Source organism: Meles meles, chromosome X, assembly GCF_922984935.1.
Source record: "Meles meles chromosome X, mMelMel3.1 paternal haplotype, whole genome shotgun sequence".
NCBI classification, from domain to species: domain Eukaryota; kingdom Metazoa; phylum Chordata; class Mammalia; order Carnivora; family Mustelidae; genus Meles; species Meles meles.
Window position 1 is genome coordinate 54,836,410 of NC_060087.1, and position 24,833 is coordinate 54,861,242.

The following is a 24,833-nucleotide window of genomic DNA, read 5'->3' on the forward strand; positions in this document are numbered from 1 at the left end:
ACTGAACTTTCCTAATACTAGCCCCCTCAGGATCCTGGAGACCTTGTTTTCAAAATACCTGGGAGACTTTAGCTATCCCTAACTCCCTCCCAACCTGAAAGTATATAATGGGCCACTCCTCATGACCCCAGTGCTGCTTCTCTTTCTGTCCAAGGATGCTTTAATAAAACCAAGTTTTTTCACCAAAGATGTCTCAAGAATTCTTTCTTGGCCACTGGCTTTGAACCCTACCTAACATCTTTCCTACATAACAAAAAAAAAAAGGAAAAGAAAGGGAAGTGAAGAAAAGAAAAGGAAAGGGAAGGGAAAGGAAGGGAAGGGAAGGGAAGGAAAGGAAAGGAAAGAAAAGAAAAGAAAGGAAAGGAAAGGAAAAGGAGATAGGCCAATAAATGAAGATGTAGTCAGGAAACTTGGTGAACAAAGGAATGGAAATGAACTTTTCTTGAGACTCTCCCTGGAATTTTGTCCCTTGTTTCTTCTAACAGTCCCATGAGATAGGGCTTTATTTGCCCAATTTTGGAGGAGAGAAAGCTAAAGTTCAGAGAGCCTAAATGGTTTGCCTAACACTATAAGAGGCAATCATCTCCAAGCATATGGTAGAGATTCAATACCCTAAACTTATCTGTCTCATGACTTAAATTTTCAGCCTGCTGGTAAAAAGAGAATGACCTGTCTGGCTCTAAGAGCTTAGTAAGGGAGCTTACTTACTTACTTCCCAAACTTCATCAACTTTCAGTCATATTAGGTTCATTTGCCTTGGCTCCCTTGGCCCAAGCACTAAGAGTTCTATGACTTAGGAAGCCTTTTCTATGCTTCCAGGGAAATATCATAGATGTAGTATTTTAATCTTCTATGGAGACTATATTTTATTTTTTTTTTATTTCTGAAAATACCCTAAAAACCAGCCTGCAGTTCACCACATGCTCATATTTCTGTGCAAGTGTACACAGGTGCATGGTGAGACAAATCAAGAAACTCACCAAGATGATCATCTGCACTTGAAAGACATGGAAATCTGGAAGAGGACAAAGGGAAACAGGAAAAACGTACTAGAGAAAAATATCTCCAGACCTACAGTATTTCTCTACAGTGAAGATTTATGGCAGAGGTAAGAACATTGAGCAGATTTTGGTGTTGTGGAAGTGATGTGGGAAACAAAAGCAGAAGGAAATGTAGATAAAATTAAGTGTCCTTAATAACCTACAACCCATTGACAAACACTTGAGGCAGGCAGAATATAACATTCCTCTAGGAAGTTTCCAGCTATTTTAATGTTAAAGCATTGCTAGAGGGATAAACAACCTTAGTTGGACAATAGCAAGGCCTGCAGTGTCCTGTGAGTCTACTTTAGCTTACGAAAATCCTTTTGGAAATTTCCTTATCTTTACTTCTCCCACTCCAAAATATATGATCAGTTGCTCCTCACAATCCTGTAGCATCAAACAGCAGCAACTCTTTCTGCCCTTGGGTCCTGTCCCCCTGCTTTAATAAAACCACCATTTTGCACCAAAGATGTCTCAAGGATTCTTTGTTGTCCATCAGCTCAGGACCTCACCAGCATTCCAAAACTACATCAGAAGGACACTCGAATTAAAGTCAGAACCCAGTTTTTACTATCTTCTCTGCAACAAAATAGTAAGAGGTTGGGTATATCTTGTCATTACTCTGACCCAAAGCTGCCTGCCTATAAAATGGGGTAGGACAACTGATTTCCAAAGTCCCTTCTAAATTGAACATTGCATGATTCTAGAAATATCATGTGTATCACATAAAGATTACAAATCTTGCTCACATTTTAATCACTTCTGGGACTATATGATTTTTTTTTTCATTACTTTGATTGGAATAGCCTCTAGTACTTGGGTCAAACTGTGATGAGAATTTGGTTCAGATGTTATTAAAAATGTATCTTCAGTTCCAGGGTCTTGTATAGCACCTGGAAGCCCCAATCCTTCTTCTACAAATAGTTTTCTTTCTACTCCAACCCAATGTCTGAACATCTAGGCCTGGTAAGTACTGGTATCCTGGTGTTCTTCCTCTGCCCAGCTCAGCCTAAGTGCCCTCTGCTCCCAGAACTTGTGAAAAATGTCCTTTCAAATTCCACAAAGAAAACTGCCACTGCTTGGAAAGTATTATACACATTTCCCCCTTTCTTTTTCCCTTTTTCAGGAGAAGGGAAAGAGGAAGGGAACCAAGCAGAGGGAATGAAGAAAATTTTCTCTGGGCAGTTACAAATTGCTTAGATGTCTCAGAGAAACTAATTGATTATTATTCTTGTTGCTAAAGAAAATTGTCCCAGGCTATTGTAAAAGCACACGTGCTTGAGAATAAGACTAAATGATGAATGATGTCAATTGGGGATCTATTTATTCTCTAAAGTAAAGAGCACTTACTTGTTACTTCATGAAAGGCATGATACCTTGATCACAGAGAATGTATTTAATTCCACTTAACAGGTATCTTAAAAGTTCCTGCTCCAGATCTGTGATCTTGAGCCAGTTACTTCTCCTCTTTAGGTCTCAGTCACCTCCATGTACATAGTGAGATCTGGATCTTCCTTACCATTCCTTCTGAAACAGACATGCTGGAGATGTATGTCAGAACTTCGCAGCCAGGGGTCTCAGTCACAATGAGGACGGTTGAAGGTTTTGAGATATGAGATGTAAAGGAGTTACAAAAGCACTGAATTTGGGGCTCTGTCCTAACTTTTACAGTAACAACAGTCTGGATGAGTCTGAGCAAATAAATTCTTAGGGTTTTCCTTTTCCTCATATGTGGAAAAATGACCAGACAATGCCTAAGGTAACTTCCAACTTGGGAACTCTACAAATGCATAAGCTTTCAATTAAAAATTCCCTACTTCCAGTGCTCTGAGTGGGAATAATTAGATAAGACAAATTATTGATCCCAAACAACTTCATATATAGGAGGGAAAAAATGGAGATTTTTGTAATTTTCCTGCTTACCTCATCTAGAATCCTTGGCCCATGTCAAAAATCCTCAGCCCTCTCTCCAATTCAAAAATCCCTTCAAATGATCCATTCTACACTGGATTGAGTGATTCATCAAACACATGTTGACATGGTAAGTATATGAATAGCATTTACCCAAAGATACACTCTTGGCCTTCATATCCTAATTCTTTTATCTGTCATTCCAGTCTGGCTCTAACCTAGTTTTCTCAGTCCTTTTCTGTCCTCTGGTGCACCTGTGTACATCTATTATCACATAATATACACACAACAAATATGGTGTGATATATCTATCATTCTCCAGGTGCACATACTTCTTGGAGGGCCACAACTAAGCATTGGTCATTTCTGTGCTCTTTATATGGTACTTGGCACATAAGAAGTACTCAGTCAGTATATGCTAAGCAAAAGAATAAATGAGTAAGTGAATGAATGGAACAAATCAAATTTAAGTGAAAAAATATATATAAATCACAGAGAAGTCTCTATCTTCTGGCAGTATTTGTGACTAGTGGAATTAGGGGAGGTTTTATGGGGAAAAAGTGTTATTATACAACAGTGTATCATTAAAGACTATTAGAGCTTCATCTTCTGGAAGATTACAATAGAGGGAGCCATGTCATGCCAATAGAACTATGCAAGGAGGGGGTATGTTCAGAGACTGGGAGCAGTCCATCTTGGCTGTTCAATGGAATTTGACAAAAGGGTGAGAAGGGAGACAGACAAAGATTCTTCAGAATCAGGTTATAGTAAACCATGAGTAACAGACAAAGGGTTTTGAACTTTCTTCTGCAGGCAAGGAAGTCTGGCTTCTGAACAGGTAAGTATTATAATCTAAGCTGTGCTTAATGGAAATAATTGTGGGAACAAAACCAAGGAGGGACTAAGTGTTTGGTCAAGGACGTTAGACAGTCTCAGAAATAGGAAGACAGACCCTGGACCCTGCTCTGAGATGTCAGAAGAGTGGCATTCCAGCTTGTGAGAACTCTAACACATCATAATTTGGTGATAGATATCAAGAATCTTGACAAATAATGAATCATTCTTTCCAGCTGTAAACACTAGGTAGTTGTGGCTCATTTATGTAGTGTCAGTCACCTGGGATGTCACGTATCAAACTTAATAGAGGACCCTAAGTTGTGACTGAGCCTCCAGAAGTCTTGGCTCCTGTGTGATTTGGTCCATTCAGCCTTATCACTTCCCTATGCTACTAGACAAATTTTCACTGTCATAATATTGCCCTCTAGTGGTATTTTTCTTCAAACAGCCAGGGGTACACTTAACCCTGACCTTAAATTGTTCCTCTTCCTCACTAATTGCAGTTTTCTTTTATATGAATGTTTTCTGTTTCCTCTTTCATCTCTGCGTTCTCTTTCCTTTCCCTCACTTATTCCATGGTGGAGTAAACTTAGTAAAGGAGAAAGGACTAGAGATTATTAACTCAAAATAACATAAACTGAAGCTTAGAAAAGTGAAGTAATTTGTTCTGCATCATTTAGTCACAAATTGGCTGGATTGAAATTCAAATATTATCACTTGATTTTGACTTCTGGTTTCTTTCCTGGAAGCTTTCCTCCTCCCCTCCCCACCCTTTCTCCTTCCCTGTTCTTTCCTTCCACAAATGCCACTGTTAAGATCTGGAGATGATTATATTCTGTTGTAGAGAAAACCCCTTGTCTCTTTCTCAGTACAGAAGAACAAAGGGGAACCTGGGTGGCTCAGTGGGTTAAGCCTCTGCCTTCCACTCTGGTCATGATCCCAGGATCCTGGAATGGAGACCTGCATAGGGCTCTCTGCTCAGCAGGGAGCTTGCTCCCCCCCGCCCCCCGCCTGCCTCTCTGCCTACTTGTGATCTCTCTGTCAAATAATATATTAATTAAAACAAGAAAAAACATATGATGATTAGAACCCAATGTGATTAGAGTATTGATAGAGTCATGTTGACTGGGTTGGGTCACCAAGGATATAAGGTAATTTACATGTCAGAGAAGGAAGAAAAGGGGAGATGATTTCAGGCCAAGAGACAAGGAAACATTAAAGCACAGATTTATGGAAAGGACATAGTATTTTCAAAGAAATGGTAAGGGGTAGAAGGAGTGGGGCCTCAAGCCAGAATGTGACAGCCTTTGTATGCCAGGCAGACTACTTTGGACTTTAAACTCTCTCTCTATTTACACAATTCCTGAAACTTGGAAGCAACTGCACTTTCTAGACTATCATCCCCTCTCCCACACATGAAACTGCTTAGTTAATTTGTATTTACCCAAAGACCAAAAATATAACAAATTATTTTTGAGTTTTCCCAGAGACACAATGTAAATCCAGGGCTGAATGGGTCTTAAACTATGGTCTCCTGCCTTCTAGGTCTTCTGATGTTGATCAAAATGGAGGGTAGGGTAAATATGGAGAAAATACCTAAAAAATACTGGGCAAATTCCAGACATATGTACCAACCTCAGGTAAATCAATATGCATACTATATCCTGTTCACTCTGGCTTTTACATTACTTAAACACCTAGGGATTGGATGGGAAACAAATGTTAGTTTACCAAAGTGTATTTATCCACTGACTTCCAGAATATTTTCAGGGATGGTTGCAGTTCCATTGAAAACATGCAGACCACAATACATTAGCCTCAACGTACACAATAATCTGCATAGAGTACTCCCTCTGTTCTCATGGTCTATCTGATTGCATATATTAATAATTATTAGCCTACTGATTCAACTTTTTCACATTTATGGAGCTTCACATGAATAAAATCCTCTCACAACCACTGGGATCTTCAGCAATCCCAGGAGGGAAGTTAAGAGGTGAATCCATCTCCTTATTTTGCAGAAGAAGAAATAGTTTCAGAGATGGGGTTGCTCTCAGCTAAGGGAAGGAAGCAGAGAAAAGCTCCAAGTTCAGTACTGTTGCTACCAATTCAGTCCTGTCAGGAAATGTAATCAAAGGAACACTAAAACTTCAAGTTATTTGAAGACTCATTAATAGCACCTTCATTAAAAATACCTCATATTTAATTTTTATTTACTGCATATTTTCTCCAGATTCAGGTCCTTAGACCCAGAGGAGCCATACTGAACCATATCTCTGACCAATATGATGCATTGAAGTGCCAAAATGTCAAGGAAGGTCATTCTTGTACCCGAATGTTTATAGCAGCAATGTCTACAATAGCCAGACTATGGAAAGAACCTAGATGTCCATCAACAGATGAATGGATAAAGAAGATGTGGTATATATATACAATGGAATACTATGCAGCCATCAAAAGAAATGAAATCTTGCCATTTGCGACGATGTGGATGGAACTAGAGCGTATCATGCTTAGTGAAATAAGTCAATCGGAGAAAGACAACTATCATATGATCTCCCTGATATGAGGACATGGAGAAGCAACATGGGGGGGTAGGGGGATAGGAGAAGAATAAATTGGGAGAGGGGGAGCGGGCATTCTTACCTTTCAAAGTAGGGCATTTGAAGGGGAGAAAAACCCTTCAGGAGTGTATGAGCACTTGAGCAGCATTTATGCTTAGCACCACAAGAACTGGAAATGTACTAATGAATTGATTTATTTTCCTGCACCAGATAAAATAAACCTTACAAGCCTGAGTTGTTCAGTGACATTAAAGCATTTTCCTGACTTTAGATGCTTTTCTTTGATAACTGATTTTCTCTTCCTTTTCGCATCCTGACCTCAGGGGATGGGCCTCAGGAATCTGCCACCGTCTTTCTCTAAACATTATTTCTCTGTGTGTCTTGTATTTCTACCACTCTGTGTGTGTTTCTAAGAGACCTTGTATTTTCTTTGCTGAGACTCCCACATGTCTGTATGTGGTATCAAAACTTATATATTACAATAATAAAGCTTAAGATAATTGTCCAAAGTCAAGCTGTTTCAAAGTGTAAGATTTGAACCCAAGTAGTCTGGTTCCAGAACCTGTATGTTAAAGTATCATCAATTTTGTCTTTATTTTAATTTTAGCATTCAGGACCTCTCACCACTACCCCCTTGTCCCAGTTGTACTAGGTTTATTCCAAACCTTATAACTATATCTATCTATCTATCATCTATCTATCTATCTATCTATCTATCTATCATCTATCTATCTATCTATCTATCTATCATCTATCTATCTTGCTTATGAGAAATTTATTTATTTATTAGTGTTCAATGATTCATTATTGCATATAACACCAAACTTGTACAGCCTTTCTGGAAAATTACATGGAGGGTTCCCAGGATGTTAAAAATAGAGCAACCCTATGACCCAGAAATTGCACTACTAGGTATTTACCCCAAAGATATAGATGTGGTAAAAAAAAAAGGGGGCACTTTTACCCCAAGATTCATGGCAGTAATATCCACAATAGCCAAACTGTGGAAGGAACTGAGATGTCCTTATATCTTTTTTAGAAGATTTATTTATTTATTTATTTATTTATTTATTTGAGAAAGAGACAGAGAGAGAAACCATGAGATCATGACCTGAGTTGAGTTTTAACTGACTGAGCCACCCAGGCACCCCTCCAAACCTTATATCTTGAGTTAAGTTATGCCCCTGTCTCCCATTCTCTTTCAATTTCTCTGTACCTATTACAGACATTTGGAGGCTTAATTTAAGTCCTATTTTCTCTATAAAACCTTCCCTAAACATACCATTATTAGGGTATCTATCAATTTGATTACAATTAGCATGGTTTCTCAGAATCATCTCAGAGTCTTTTCATCTATCTTTTAGTAATTGAGGATAAATATCTTTCCAATTTTATTTTAAATTTTTCAATAGCAGAAACACTTCTTTGCTTGTACTTGCATAGCTTTAGCATAACACCTAGGTACACACTTCAGAACCCATTTTCTAAACTTAATAAGTATTGTTTTGACAACAGTTCAAATTACTTGAATCTGCAATGAATGATTACAGTTCAGTGAAAAAAGTGTTAAATTAAGTAATCAATTGCATTATTAGTTAATCATGTCATGCTTATCAAAATGTTATCAGATTGAGCTGAAGTACTGAGTGCCAAGCACTACACTGTATAATGATCACATACTGTTTTTGTAAAACTCTCACAGCAGTCCTGAGAATGACTTCCCACATACTGAATGAACTAATCCTTATGACTTGCATTAAGAACGTTGTTACATGTCAGGACACTTTTCATGGAGGAGGGCCTAACCAGGATCAATATTTGATGATAGCTCTCCAAAGCAGGGCAAAGTTGAATTCTTTCAGTGTAGAAGTTTAAGAGTTTTCTTTCCATGTCTTCTTAAAGAGGTATAGACTAAGCCAGTGCCTTATTATAAATTAGAATATAGATAGGAAATTTCCTCAGGAAATTTTACATCCCTTTAATGTAAAACCACCAAAAGGGCTTAAGTTTTTTTTTAAAGTGGTTTATTGCAAGCTAGCTCCTATAATGTTATATAAAATGATATATACTGTCTATCTATCATTTATCATCTGAATAAGTATCCTTAAGTAAGTTCATACCCTTTGATTCAACATTTTCACTTCTAGAAATCTAGTCCAAGGAAATAAAGGTTCTTACAAAGACATCTGCACAGAGATATTCAGTACTTCAGAGGTTACATTTTTTGCCAGTATGGCAGGTTGGATACTGAAGATAGAAATTAAATTGAGTTATTAAAAAAACAAATTATTTTTCCTGTACATGCATGCTTATAGATTTACTGAGATTCATACCTGATATAGATAGATATGCATATACATATACATACACATATACATATAGATTTATGGTAGACCACATCAAATGTTCCAGGGAATGGCTAAATAAATGTGGTAAGAGATAATACAAAGCCATTTCAAAGAATTTTTACCAACAGGGGAGATTACAATTTTATGACATTAGGATAAAGGAGGAGGACACAACAGAGTGTAAAGAGTATCATTTCAATTAAGAAAAACAAGAATACAAACACACATACACACATTCAGAAAAAAAGGACTGGAAAGACAGGAACCAACAAAATTAACTGTGGTTGTAGGTTGTACGACTCTTGGTTGTAAGATTATGGGATATTTTTTTCTATTACACATATTTTGTTCTCTGTATTTTGGGGTTATTTCCCCCATGATCATTATTTTTATTAATTTATTTCATCTGAGTATAGTTGTCACACAATATTTCATTAGTTTCAGGTATATAACAGTGCTTCAACAAGTTTACATTTTATGCTATACTCACCATGAGTATAGCTATATGTCACTATACATTACTATTAGAATATCATTGACTACATTCCTTATTTGTAAAGAATTTAAAGCGTTACCATTTGCAGATGACATGATACTATACATAGAAAGCCCTAAAGACTGTGCCAAAAATCTACAAGAAGTAACAAATGAGGACGAGGGGGAAAATGGTGGAGGAATAGGGGACCCTGTTTCAACCAGTCCCCTGAATTTAGCTGGGTATCTACCAAACCATTCTGAACACCCACAAAATTAGCCTGAGATATATGAATATATTTCTGGATCTCTACAAGCAGAAAAACACCACCTGTCACAAGGTAGGAAGGGCTGAGTCATGAATCTGTGGGCAGATATAGGAAGATAAGCAGAAGGGTGAGGAAGCTGCCATAAGCTGGATACTGGAAAGTGAGGTAACACTGAAGTGCAAAAGCATCCTGCACCAGGGACCAGGCAAAATTCAGAGCAGTAATGGTTGAGAAAGGGCTTTAGACAGCTCTCCAACAGGATCCAGAAGCTGTGGGGGCACACATGTGAATCCGGGAATGCTCCAGGTTTTAGAAGCACAAAGAGCAGAGACAAGCCCTGGCACCTGGGTGGACAACAGAGAAAGTGGTTGTGGGCGTGTACCACTCATGGGAGGCTATGGTTTTCAGTGATACCTATAGAAATGGAGGCTGTGTGCTCTGGAGGGTTCAGAGAAGAACAGAATGGGATTTATCAGCTCCAAGACTGAGGTTTGGGTGTGCGCATTTTTGTTCTGACCCTCAGAGGAAGCATGGAAAGTTGCCAGGGAACAAAAGCTCAAAAATCCAGTTTCCACTAAATCTAGCCCCCCGACAGGGGGCAGGGCAACTCTGCCCAAGAAGGGAACACAGCACTACAGGTCCCTCTCCCAGAAAACAAACTGGAAGAATAAGAGGACACAGCTCTAGAGTCCCCATAAAACTATAAATCTCCAACACCAGGGGAAAATAGTATACTGAGCTCCAGGCATTGTCTCATGACTTGAGTATTTTTCATATATAACTCTTTTTCTTTTTGTTCTTTCTCTTATGCTTCTCTGTTTTATTCTTTTTACACTTTTCTGAGATTTCAACTAGATGTTTAATATATCATATTTCATAGTAGATTTTAACTTGTACTTTTTCAAGCCTGTATTTTTATTGATATATGCTTCAATGTAGTCCTTTTTTCCCTATTCAATATTATATATATATGTGTGTGTATATATATGTATATGTATTTGTGTGTGTGTGTGTGTGTGTGTGTGTGTGTGTGTGTGTGTGTATATATTTACCAGTTTTATTTTCCATTAATTCTGGGAAGTAGTGTCCTCTAACAAACAGAAAAAATATACCCAGGAAAAATTTAAACACTCTCCTTTGCCCACACTGAGAGATTATACCTCCTCCTAACATCACCACTCCTCTTTTTTTTTTTTTAAAGATTTTATTTATTTATTTGACAGACAGAGATCACAAGTAGGCAGAGAGGCAGGCAGAGAGAGAGGAGGAAGCAGGGTCTCAGCAGAGCAGAGAACCCCATGCGGGGCTCAATCCCAGGACCCCGGGACCATGACCTGAGCCAAAGGCAGAGGCCTAACCCACTGAGCCACCCAGGCGCCCCACCACCCCTCTTTTTTAATTTCAAATTTTTTAATTAAATTTTATGAATTTTATTCTTGGGTTTGTTTTTTTTTTAAGTGGTGGCTTCCAACCACTCCTAGATTTTCCTAGCGCTCATCTTGTTTAGGTCGTGGTTGATATTTTTGACTCTGTATTCCTTTAGCCATCCCTCAACAAATGACTAGGAGGAGGAACCCCCAACAAGAAAAGAACCAGAAAAAGTGACCTCTGCCACAGATCTGATGGATATGGATATAAGCAAGATGTCAGAGATAGATTTTAGGGTAGCAATCATGATGTCAAATTCTAGGCTTGAGAAAAGCATTAGTGAGAATATAGAATCTCTAAGGGCAGAAATGAAAACTAAACAGGACAAAATTAAGAATGCTATGAATAAGGGGCACCTGGGTGGCTCAGTGGGTTAAAGCCTCTGCCTTCAGCTCAGGTCATGATCCCAGGGTCCTGGAATCGAGCCCCGCATCGGGCTCTCTGCTCAGCAGGGAGCCTGCTTCCTCCCCTCTCTGTCTCTGCCTGCCTCTCTGCCTACTTGTCTGTCAAATAAGTAAATAAAATCTTTAAAAAAAAAAGAATGCTATGAATGAGATGCAGTCTAAACTGGATACTCTAAGAAGTACAGTAAATGAGGCGGAAGAATGAATTAATTATCTAGAAGATAAGCTGATAGTAAGAAGAAAGTCGATGAGGCTAGGGATAAACAAGTAGGAGCCCATGAGATCAGAATTAGAGAGATAAATGACATCATGAAACATTCCAATGTTTAAATTACTGAGATCACTTAGGGGGTTGGGGGAGGAGTAGAACATGTATTTCAACAAATCATAACTGAGAACTTTCGTAATCTGGGGAAGAAAACAAGCATTCATGTCCAACAGGCCAAGAGGACCCCAACCAAAGTCAATAAAAACAAACACCTGCCATATAATAGTAAAACTTGCTAACCTTAGAACCAAGGAACCTATCCTGAGAGCAGATAAGGAGAAAATATTTCTTATGTACGAAGGGGTCTTCATCAGAATAACATCAGACTTGCCCACAGAGACCTGGAAAGCCAGATATATTCAGGGTACTAAAGGAGAAGAACATGCAGCCAAAAATACTTTATCCAACAAGGTTGTTGTTCAAAATGTACAGAGAGATTAAGACTTTCCAGGACCAACAGAAACCAAGAATATGTGTCCATCAAACCAGTCCTGCAAGAATTATTAACGGGAGGATTATATAAAAGAAGAAACACCCAAAGAGTAATATAGACCAGAAATTACCAGAGACAATCTGCAGAAACAGGAACTTTAGAGGCAATACGATGGCACTAAATTCATATCTTTCAATATGTATTCCCAATGTGAATGGGCTGAATGCTCCCATCAAAAGGCACATGGTTTCAGATTGAATAAAAAAGAAGGACTATCCATATGCTGTCTATAAGAGAGTCAATTTGAACTTCCAGATTGAAAGTGAGGGGATGGAGAAACATTTATCATGCCAATGGACCTCAAAAGAAAGCTGGGGTAGCAATCCTCATATCAGACAAATTTGATTATAAAAAGGGCTATAGTAAGAGACATAGAGGAACACTATATCATACTTAGGTTCTATCCAACAAGAAAATCTAACAGTTGTAAATATCTATGCCCTCAACATGGGAGCAGCCAACTACATAAGCCAACTATTAACAACAACAACAACAAATCATATTGATAATAATACATTAACAATAGGAGACCTCAACATTCAACTCACAGCCTCACAGCAAAGGACAGATCATCTTGGCAGAAACTCAACAAAGAAATAAGAACTTTGAAAAAAAGAAAAAGAAAAGAACGAAGGAAATAAGAACTTTGAATGACACATTAGACCAGATGGACTTCACAGATATGTAAAGGACACTTCACCCTAAAACAACAGAACACTCATTCTTCTTGAATGCACATGGAATTTTCTCCAGATTAGACCACATACTGGATCACAAATCAGGTCTCAACTGACACCAAAAGATTGAGATTATTCCTTGTACATTTTTAGACCACAATATCTTGACATTGGAACTAAATCACACACACACACACACACACACACACACACACACACACACACACACACACTTGGAAGGAATTCAAACACTTGGAAGTTAAAGAGCATCTTGCTAAAGAATGATTTGGTCAATCAGGAAATGGAAGAATAATTTAAACAATTCATGGACCAATGGGAATAAAAACACACCATTCCAAAACCTGTGGGATATTGCAAAAATTGTCCTAAGAGGGAAATACAACAAAATACAAGCCTATCTCTTAAACTCAGAAAAATCCCAAATTCACAAGCTAACCTTACACCTAAATGAGCTAGAAAAACAACAGCAAAATAAAATATAAACCAAGAAGAAGAGAAATAATAAAGATTAGAACAGAGAGCTATGAAACAGAAACCAAAAATACAGTAGAATAGAACAACAAAACCAGAAGCTGGTTCTTTGAAAGAATTAATAAGATAGGTAAACTTTTGGTTAGACTTATCCAAAATAAAAGAGAAAGGACCCACATTAGTAAAATCATGAATGAAAGGGGAGGGGATCATGATTAACCCCAAGGAAATAGAAATAATTACTAGAAATTATTACCATCAACTATAAGCCAACAAATTAAGCAACCTGGAAGAAATGGATGCTTTCCTGGAAATTTATAAACTACAATGAAACAGGAAGAAATAAACAATCCTAATAGATCAATGACCAGTAACAAAATTGAAGCAGTGATCAAAAACTTTCCAAAGAAACAAGAGTCCAGGGTCAGATGGATTCCCAGGTGTAACCGCCCCTCAGAAAAAAATACTGCTTAAAATATAACCTATGAGAAATTATACTCGTTACTAAGCATGCTTGGATATAGCCTTAAGAAAAACAGGTACTGACAATAGGCCTCTGTGGAGAGGATGATAGATGTCCTTAAAGTGGAACAGCTGGGAATGCCCTGCCCACTCAGGGTGGAATGCCACCTGCTTAATTTTTCCATTCTTTCCCCTTCCCCAGAAAGCACCTGTAGTTAGTCAGGCAATATTTTGTTTGGGATTGCTCACTATAGATCATGTACTAGGTGACCAGACATATTTTGCCTTTCTTCTTACTTATCTACAAGACTCATGGTCAATGTGTAATCTACTCCAGCTTCTTTGTTGATTGTTACCCACTTTCTAATAAATAGGAGACTGAGGATTTGTTGTGGTGACAGGCTTTTCTACTGTCATCCCCTGCTCCCATTCTCTTACAGCTGACTTGTTTGTGCCTCATTCTTCTCCCATGTGCTGTCAGGAGGCAGCACTGAGGGGGAATCTGCAAAACATTTAAATAGAAATAATACCTATTCTCCTGAATCAGTTTCAAAAATAGAAACAGAAGGAATACTTCCAAATTCATTCTATGAGACCAGTATTACTTTGAACCCCAAACCAGGCAGAGACCCCATCAAAAAGGATAACTATAGACCAATATCTATGATGCACATGGATGCCAAAATTCTCAACAAGATCCTAGTCAATAGGAACCAACAATACATTGAAAAGATTATTCACCACACCTAAATGAGATTTTATTCCTGGGATGCAAGGGTGGTTCAACACCCACAAATCACTCAACATTGTAAAGCACATTAATAAAAGAGAAGCCGAGGACCATATAATCCTCTCAATTGATGCAGAAAAAGCATTTGAAAAAATATCCTGATTAAAAGTCTTCAGAATATAGGGATAGAGGGAACATTCCTCAATATCAGACCATTTATGAAAAACATACAGTGAATATCATTCTCCTTTAAGGTCAGGAACACGACAGGAATGTCCACTCTCGTGAATATTATTCAACACAGTGTTAGAAGTCCTGGCATCAGCAATAATACAACAAAAAGAAATAAAAGATATCCAAACTGGCAAAGAAGAAGTCAGACTCTCTCTATTCATAGATGACATGATACTTTATGTGAAAAACCCAAAGGACCACTCTAAAATTACTAGAAATCATAGCAATTCACCAAGGTGGCAAGATACAAAGTCAATGTACAGAAGTCAGTTATTTTGCTGTACACTAACAATGTAAATGTAGAAAGATAAATTAAGGAATAGATTTCATTTATAATAACAACAAAACTATAAGCTACCTTGGAATAAACCTAACCAAATAGGTAAAGGGTCTATACCCTAAAAAATACAGAAAATTTATGAAAGAAATGGAGGAAGACACAAAAAGATGGAAAACATTCCATGCTCATGGATTGGAAATCATGGCTTCAGCTCGGGTCATGATCCCAGAATCCTGGGATCAGGTCTCATGTCTGGCTCCCTGCTCCTCGGGGAGCCTGCTTCTCCCTCTGCCTGCTGCACCCCCTGCTTGTACACTCTGTACTTCTGCCAAATAAACAAATGAAATATATTTTTTAATGTCTATGCTGCCCAGAGCAATCTACACTTTCAGTGTCCTCCTTATTAAAATACCATTGGCATTTTTCAAGGAGGTGGAACAAAGAATCCTAAAATTTGTATGGAATGAGAAAAGACTGCGAATCTCCTGGGCAATGTTGAAAAATACAAAACTAGGCTGGGGCATCCATTGTCTGGCCTCAAGCTATATTACAAAGATGTGATCATCAAGGCAGCATAATGTTGGCACAAAAATAGACACATAGAACAATGGAACAGATAGACACTCAAGAAATGGACCCTCAGCCATATCATCAACAAATCTGACAAATCAGGGGAAAATATCCAATGGAAAACAGTTTCTTCTATAAATTGTGCTGTGAAAATTGGACAGCTACATACAGAAGATTGAAACTGGACCATTCTCATACACCGTACATAAATATAAACTCAAAATGGATCAAAGAGGCAAGATGGCAGAGAAATAGGAGGCCCTGTTTCAACCTAAAGTGAGCTAAGTATCTACCAGAACACTCTGAACACCTATGAAATCAGTCTGAGATTTAAGAATATACATTTCTGGATCTCTATGAAGGCAGAAGACATCAGTGTAGACGTAAAGTGGAGTGGGAATGCTAAGACTGATATCAGAGGATAAACAGAAGGGGGAGGGAGCCACGAGAAGCAACCCATTGGAAAGTAATACCCCAATATGAAAGTGCCCTGTGGTTGGAGACCAGCATTAACTTGGAGTCTAGTTAAAACCACCCAAAAAGGGGGTGCCTGGGTGGCTCAGTGGTTTAAGCCTCTGCCTTTGGCTCAGGTCATGATCTCAGGGTCCTGGGATGGAGCCCCACATCGGGCTCTCTGCTCAGTGGGGAGCCTGTTTCTCCCTCTCTCTCTGCCTGCCTCTCTGCCTACTTGTGACCTCTCTCTCTGTCATATAAATAAATAAAATATTAAAAAAAAAAAAACACCCAAGGGGCGCCTGGGTGGCTCAGTGGTTTAAGCCTCTGCCTTCGGCTCAGGTCATGATCCCAGGGTCCTGGGATAGGGTCCCGCATCGGGCTCTCTGCTTGGCGGGAAGCCTGCTTCCTCCTCTCTCTCTCTCTCTCTGCCTGCCTCTCTGCCTACTTGTGATCTCTTTCTGTCAAATAAATAAATAAAATCTTAAAAAAAAACACCCAAAAAAGAGGAAAAGATTTTAAGGGGCAACTGGTGGAATTTGGCAGTCAGAAGCAGGGGCCTAAGTCCACGTTCCCAGGATGGCTACCACCTGCGATCACCCATGCCAGAGAGCGCAATGGAGCCTCCAGTCTATGGTTCCTGAGCTCTTGGCTTTCTGCTATTTGCACCATTGCTAGGCTGGGCAGACTTCCACCCATGCCTGAGAGAGACTGGTGTGGATGCCAACTGGTGGTCTCTAGGACCACAGTCTTCCACAACCTGCCAAGGCTCTGAGCACTCCCAGCCCACACCTGAGAGAACCTGGTGCATTATCCAGTCGGGATCCCTCAGAGTCAGCCTTCAGCAAACTGCATAACCATGGGGTCTGAGTGCACCCAGAGTAGGCCTGGATTTCACACAGCAGTCCTGGAAAAGGTAGCCACCAGAAGTGGGCTCCCCAGACAAATTTTGCTCACAGGGATAGTGGAATGGGTGTACAGAGACAAGTGGGGCCCTCAGGTGACCACTGAGGCAGTGGTTAGGGGGCACACCACCTGTAGGAGGTTGCACTGTTCAGTGGAATTTGCAGAGGGAAGTCTGCGTGTTCTGGACCACCCAAAGGGGAGCAGAGTGAGGCTTCTAACTGAGGTGGACCTCTAGGTGCAGACATTTGCTTTCCACTAAGCCTGCCCCAAACTGCAAAAAGCCGACAAAGAACAAAAACTTCCAGAGAACAAAAGCCTGAAAAAATGGTTTCCACACAATCCAGCCCATTGATAACCTGCAGGGCCACTCAACCCAAGCAAGATTGATGGGAGAACAATGCAGCAGGCCCCTCCCCCAGAAGGCAAGTGAAAAGAATGAGAGGAAATCCACCACAGGGTCCTTATAAAACTTTAAAACAACAACATCAAGGGAAAACAATATGTTAAGCTCACAATATTGAACTAAAACCTGTATATTTCATAGATACGTTTTTTTTTTAAATTCGTTCTCACCATTGTTGTTCTTTTATTTTTTAAAATTACCTACAATTACAACTAGAGGTTTAATACAACATATTCCATAATAACTTTAAAAAAATTTTATTAACATATATTATTAGCCCTAGGGGTATAGGTCTGTGAATCGCAGGTTCACATACCCTAGCACGTACCCTCTGTAATATCCATAATCCAACCACCCTCTCCTGCCCACCCCCCCTGGCAACTCCCAGTTTGTTTTCTTCCCTACTCCTCAAACCCCCCACATTACCTCTCAAATTCCTCATATCAGGGAGAACATATTATATATATATATAAAACATCTTCTTTATCTATTTATCTGCTGATGGACATCTAGGTTCTTTCCATAGTTTAGCTATTGTGTGGACATTGCTGCTATAAACATTCGGGAGCACGTGCCCCTTCACTAAATTTGTATCTTTAGGGTAAATACCCAGTAGTGCAATTGCTGGGTCATAGGGTAGCGCTATTTTCAACTTTTTGAGGAACCTCCATGCTGCTTTCCAGAGTGGCTGTGCTAGCTTGCATTCCCACCAACAGTGTAGGAGGGTTCCCCTTTCTCTACATCCTCGCCAGCATCTGTCATTTCCTGACTTGTTAATTTTAGCCATTCTGACTGGTGTGAGGTGATATCGCATTGTGGTTTTAACTTGTATTTCCCTGATGCCGAGTGACTTGGAGCACTTTTTCATGTGTCTGTTGGCCATCTGGATGTCTTCTTTGCAGAAATGTCTGTTCATGTCCTCTGCCCATTTCTTGATTGGATTCTTTGTTCTTTGGGTGTTGAGTTTGATAAGTTCTTTATAGATTTTGGATACCAGCCCTTTATCTGATATATCATTTGCAAATATCTTCTCCCATTCTGTCCGTTGTCATCTGGTTTTGTTAACTGTTTCCTTTGCTGTGCAAAAGCTTTCAGTCCTTTTGATCTTGATGAAGTCCCAATAGTTCACTTTTTCCCTCGCTTCCCTTGCCTTTGGTGATGTTTCTAGGAAGAAGTAGCTGTGGCTGAGGTTGAAGAGGTTTCTACCTGTGTTCTCCTCAAGGATTTTGATGGATTCCTTTGTCACATTGAGGTATTTCATCGAGTTGGAGTCTATTTTTGTGTGTGGTGTAAGGAAATGGTCCAGTTTCATTTTTCTCCATGTGGCTGTCCAAGTTTGCCAACACCATTTGTTGAAGAGACTGTGTTTTTTTTCATTGGACATTCTCTCCTGCTTTGTCAAAGATTAGTTGACCGTAGAGTTGAGGGTCTATTTCTGGGCTCTCTATTCTGTTCCATTGATCTATGTGTCTGTTTTTGTGCCAGTACCATACTGTCTTGATGATGAAAGCTTTGTAATAGAGCTTGACACCAGGAATTGTGATGCCACCAACTTTTGCTTTCTTTTTCAGCATTCCTCAGGATATTTGAGGCCTTTTGTGGTTCCATATAAATTTTAGGATTATTTGTTCCATTTCTTTGAAAAAAAAATTGATGGTATTTTGATAGGAATTGCAATAAATATGTAGATTGCTTTAGGTAGCATAGACATTTTCACAATATTTGTTCTTCCAATCCATGAACATGGAGCATTTTTCCATTTCTTTTTGTTTTCCTCAATTTCTTTCATGAGTATATTATAGTTTTCTGAGTACCGATTGATTGCCTCTTTGGTTAGGTTTATTCCTAGGTATCTTAAGGTTTTGGGTGCAATTGTAAATGGAATTGACTCCTTAATTTCTCTTTCTTTTGTCTTGGTGTTGTTGTATAGAAATGCAACTGATCTCTGTGCATTGATTTTATATCCTGACACTTTACTGAATTCCTGTACAAATTTTAGCAGATTTGGAGTGAAGTCTTTGGGGTTTTCCACATACAGTATCCTATAATCTGCAAAGAGTGACAGTTTGACTTCTTCTTTGCTAATTGGGATGCCTTTAATTTATTTTTGTTGTCTGACTGCTGAGGCTAGGACTTCTTGTACTATGTTGAATAGCAGTGGTGATAATGTACATCCTGCCATATTTCTGACCTTAGCAGAAAAGCTCTCAGTTTTTCTCCATTGAGAATGATATTTGCGGTGGGTTTTTCATAGGTGGCTTTCATGATATTGAGGTATGTACCCTCTATCACTACACTGTGAAGAGTTTTGACCAGGAAAGGATGCTGTCCTTTGTTAAATGCTTTTTTTAGCATCTATTGAGTGTATTGTATGGTTATTGTTCTTTCTTTCATTAATGTATTGTATCACATTGATTGATTTGTGGATGTTGAACCAACCTTGCAACCCTGGAATAAATCCCACTTGGTTGAGGTGAATAATCCTTTGAATGTACTGTTGGATCCTATTGGCTAGTATTTTGTTGAGAATTTTCGTATCTGTGTTCATCAAAGATATTGGTCTGTAATTCTGAAATTTGATGGGGTCTTTGGTTTTGGGATCAAGGTAATGCTTGCCTCATAAAATGAGTTTGGAAGTTTTCCTTCCATTTCTATTTTTTGGAACAATTTCAGGAGAATAGGAATTCATTCTACTTTAAATGCTTGGTAGAAGTGCCCTGGGAAGCCATCTGGCCCTGGGCTCTTTTTTGTTGGGAGATTTTTGATAACTGCTTCAATATCCTTATTGGTTATGGGCCTGGTCAGGTTTTCTATTTCTTCCTGACTCAGTTTTAGTAGTTTATATGTCCCTAGGAACACATCCATTTCTTCCAGATTGTCAAATTGCTGGCATATAGTTGCTCATAATGTTCTTGTAATTGTTTGTATTTCTTTGGTGTCAGTTGTGATCTCTCCTTTTTCATTCATGATTTTATTAATTTAGGTCCTTTCACTTTTCTTCTTGATAAGTCTTGTTAGGGGTTTATCAATCTTATTAATTCTTTCAAAGAACCAGCTCCTAGTTTCCTTGATTTGTTCCAATATTTTTTTTTGAGAATTCTTTTTTTTTCCATTTTATTTATTTTTTCAGCATAACAGTATTCATTCTTTTTGCACAACACCCAGTGCTCCATGCAAAACGTGCCCTCCCCATTACCCACCACCTGTTCCGCCAACCTCCCACCCTTGACCCTTCAAACCCTCAGGTTGCCCCAAGCTCCCACCCCTGACCCTTCAAAACCCTCAGGTTGTTTTTCAGAGTCCATAGTCTCTTATGGTTCGCCTCCCCTCCCCAATGTCCATAGCCCGCTCCCCCTCTCCCAATCCCACCTCCCCTCAGGAACCCCCAGTTTGTTTTGTGAGATTAAGAGTCATTTATGGTTTGTCTCCCTCCCAATCCCATCTTGTTTCATTTATTCTTCTCCTATCCCCCTACCCCCCCCCATGTTGCTTCTCCATGTCCTCATATCAGGGAGATCATATGATAGTTGTCTTTCTCCGATTGACTTATTTCACTAAGCATGATACGCTCTAGTTCCATCCACGTCGTCGCAAATGGCAAGATTTCATTTCTTTTGATGGCTGCATAGTATTCCATTGTGTATATATACCACATCTTCTTTATCCATTCATCTGTTGATGGACATCTAGGTTCTTTCCATAGTCTGGCTATTGTAGACATTGCTGCTATAAACATTCGGGTGCACGTGCCCCTTCGGATCACTATGCTGTTTGTTTCTATTTTATTGATTTTTCCTCTGGTCTTTATTATTTCTCTTCTCTTACTGGGTTTAGGCTTTCTTTGCTGTTCTTTCTCCAGTTCCTATAGGTGTAGGGTTAGGTTGTGCATTTGAGACCATTCTTGTTTCTTGAGAAAGTCTTGTATCATTATATATTTTCCTCTCAGGATTGCATTTGCTGTGTCCCACAGGTTTTGAACCATTGTGTTTCCATTATCATCTGTTTCCATGATTTTTTTCAATTCTTCTTTCATTTCCTGGTAAACCCATTCATTCTTTAGTAGGATGCTCTTTAGCCTCCATGTATTTGGGTTCTTTCCAAATTTCCTCTTGTGATTGATTTCTAGCTTCAGAGCATTGTGGTCTAAAAATATGCAGGGAATGATCCCAATGTTTTGGTACCAGTTGAGACTTGATTTGTGACCCAGGATGTTATCTATTCTGGAGAATGTTCCATGTGCACTAGAGAAAAATGTGCATTATGTTGCTTTGGGATGGAATGTTCTGAATATTTCTGTGATGTCCATCTGGTCCAATGTGTCATTTGAGACCTTTATTTCCTTGTTGATCCTTTGCTTGGATGGTATGTCCATTTCCGTGAGGAGTGTGTTAAAGTACCCTACTATTATTGTATTATTGTTGATGTGTTTCTTTGATCTTCTTAGTAATTGGTTTATGTACTTGTTAGGGTCTATGTTAGGGTAATAGATATTTTAAATTGTTATATCTTCTTGTTGGACAGGCCCTTTGAGGATGATAGTGTCCCTCCTCATCTCTTATTATAATCTTTGGCTTAAAATCTAATTGTTCTGATATAAGGATTGCCACCCCAGCTTTCTTTTGATGTCCATTAGCATGATACATTGTTTTCTACCCCCTCCCTTTAAATATGGAGGTGTCTTTGGGTTTAAAATGAGTTTCTTGTAGACACCATATTGATGGGTTTTGTTTTTTTATCTATTCTGATATGCTGTGCCTTTTGATTGGGGCATTTAGCCCACTTAGATTCAGGGTAACTATTGGGAGATATGAATTTAGTGCCACTGTATTGCCTGTAGGGTGACTGTTACTGTATATTGTCTCTGTTCCTTTCTGGCCTACTACCTTTAGCATCTCTATGTGCTTAGAGGACCTCTTTCAAAGTTTCCTGTAGAGTTGGTTTGGTTCTTGCAAATTCTTTTAGTTTTTGTTTGTCTTGAAAGCTTTTTATCTCTCCTTCTATTTTCAATGATAGCAGAGCTGGATAAAGTATTCTCAGCTGCATGGTTTTCTCATTTAGGTCTCTGAATATATCATGCCAGTTCTTTCTGGCCTGCCAGGTCTCTGTGGATAAGACTGATGCCAGTCTAATATTTTTACCATTGTATGTTATAGACGTCTTGTCCTGCATTGCTTTCAGGATTTTCTCTTTGTCACTAAGAATTGTAAAATTTACTGTTAGATCATGGGGTGTGGACCTATTCTTATTGATTTTGAGGGGGTTTCTCTGTACTTCCTGGATTTTGATGCTTGTTCCCTTTGCCATATTAGGGAAATTATCTACAGTAATTCACTCCAATATACCTTCTGCCTCCCTCTTTCTTTCTTCTTCTTCTGGAATCCCAATTATTATAATGTTTTTTGTCTAATGGTATCACTTATCTCTGGTATTCTTCCCTCATGGTCCAGTAGTTGTTTGTCTCTCTTTTGTTCAGCTTCTTTATTCCACATCATTTGATCTTCCATATCACTTATTCTCTCTTCTTCCTCATTTATCCTAGAAGTTAAGAGCCTCCATTTTTGATTGCACCTCATTAATAGCTTTTTTAGATTGGTTAGATTTTTGTTCTTTTATTTCTCCAGAAAGGGTTTTTATTTCTCCAGACAGTGTTTCTCTAACAACTTCCATGCCTTTTTCACACCCAGCTAGCACCTTGAGAATCACCATTCTGAATCTAGATCTGACATATTACCAATGTCCATATTGATTAGGTCCCTAGCCTTTGATACTTCCTCTTGTTCTCTTTTTTTTTTGAGGTGAGTTTTTTTGCTTTGTCATTTTATACAGATAAGAATATATGAAGGAGAGTATAAAATACTAAAAGGGTGGCAAAGAGCACTGAAAATTTTTTGTTAACCAAATCAGCAGTGACCCCAAATCATGGGAAGAAGAAAGCAGGTAAAAACAAGTTAAAAAAAAAAAAGGAAAAAGAAATATATATATATATATATATATATATATATATATGACTGGTAAATAGAACAGAGCCACCCTCTTGATTTTGGATGTATTTTAATCTAGAAGAAACTACCTCCCAAAATTTTAAAGAAATATATATATATATATATATATATATATATATATATATATACATATATATATGTATATGTATATATATACATATATATGTATGTATTTGTATATATGTACATATACATACATATATATATGTATGTATGCACAAAAATAAGTGTAAACATGATGAAAGGCTGGAGTGTGACTGTAAAAATGAAAAATTTTGAAAAATTCTGAAAAAGGAGTTGATAACTTTGTTGGGAAAAGAAAGAAAAGGAAGGAGAGAGAATTTGCTCAGGCTGGAGACTAGAACAAAGCCCTGTGCTAGATTTAGGCCATATTTTGATCTATTAGATGAAGTTGTATCCCAACGCTTTTTAAAAGAAAAAGCCCCATATGTAGACAAAAAATAAAGTTAGATACAATGAAAGATAAAATATGACTATAATAATGAACATTCTAAAAGATTTTTTATAAGAAAAGGTATTGTTTTTTTTAAGATTTTATTTATTTATTTGACAGACAGAGATCACAAGTAGGCAGAGAGGCAGGCATAGAGAGAGAGGAAGGGAAGCAAGCTCCCCGCTGAGCAGAGAGCCCGATGCAGGGCTCAATCCCAGAACCCTGGGATCATGACCTGAGCCCAAGGCAGAGGCTTTAACCCACTGAGCCACCCAGGAGCCCCAAGAAAAGGTATTGTTAAGATAAACTAATTGAAAAACATTAAGAGAGGAAAGAGTAAAATTTTAAAATATTGAATAAGAAAAAAATAAAATTAAAAAAAAATTTGCTTTGCAACACTAAAGAATCATGGGGAGAAAGCCATGGATTCATGCTTCACTTTCCCCTCCTCTGGAATTCTGCTCTTGTCCTTGATCAGTGAGCTTGGTCTTGGCTGTATGTTCTTGCTGATCTTCCAGGGGAGGGGTCTGTTGTGATTCTCAAGTATCTTTGCCCAAGGAAGAATTGCACTACCCTTGCCTGGGGCGAGGCTAAGTAATCTGTTCAGGTTCGCTCTCAGGAGTTTTGTTCCCTGAAAGATTTGCATAGAGCTCTGGAGGACAGGAATGGAAACTTCAGCCTCCTAATCTATAGCCAAGAGGAGCAGAGAGCTCAGGGTCCCACTCCTCAGTTCACCCACGGAGAAAAGTGCTCAATCACTCCCATCTCCCTGGTCTTCAGCCACACTCTGAGCTCACCCAACCTGTGACCGAGTGTTTCTGTCTCTGGCACACAGTCCCATTTGGAATCTCCAAACCCAGCAGATTCCTGCCTCCTGAGAAGGAAGGTGAGTCTCCCTAGATCTGCCACTTTTAGGGTCCCTGCTCAAAAAACAGTGCTCTGACTGTGCCACAGATCACTGTTTAAGGTAACCCCAAGCTGAGAGGAGACTCCTCATCTCTGTCACTGTAGCCAGCTTCCCCACACTAATACCTGCAGACTCTGCTATCCTCAGACACCCCCTATCCTTCTGTGACTCCACTGTATCTGAGACCATGATGTCCCCTTGAGAGCTACACCCCCACTTAGCCT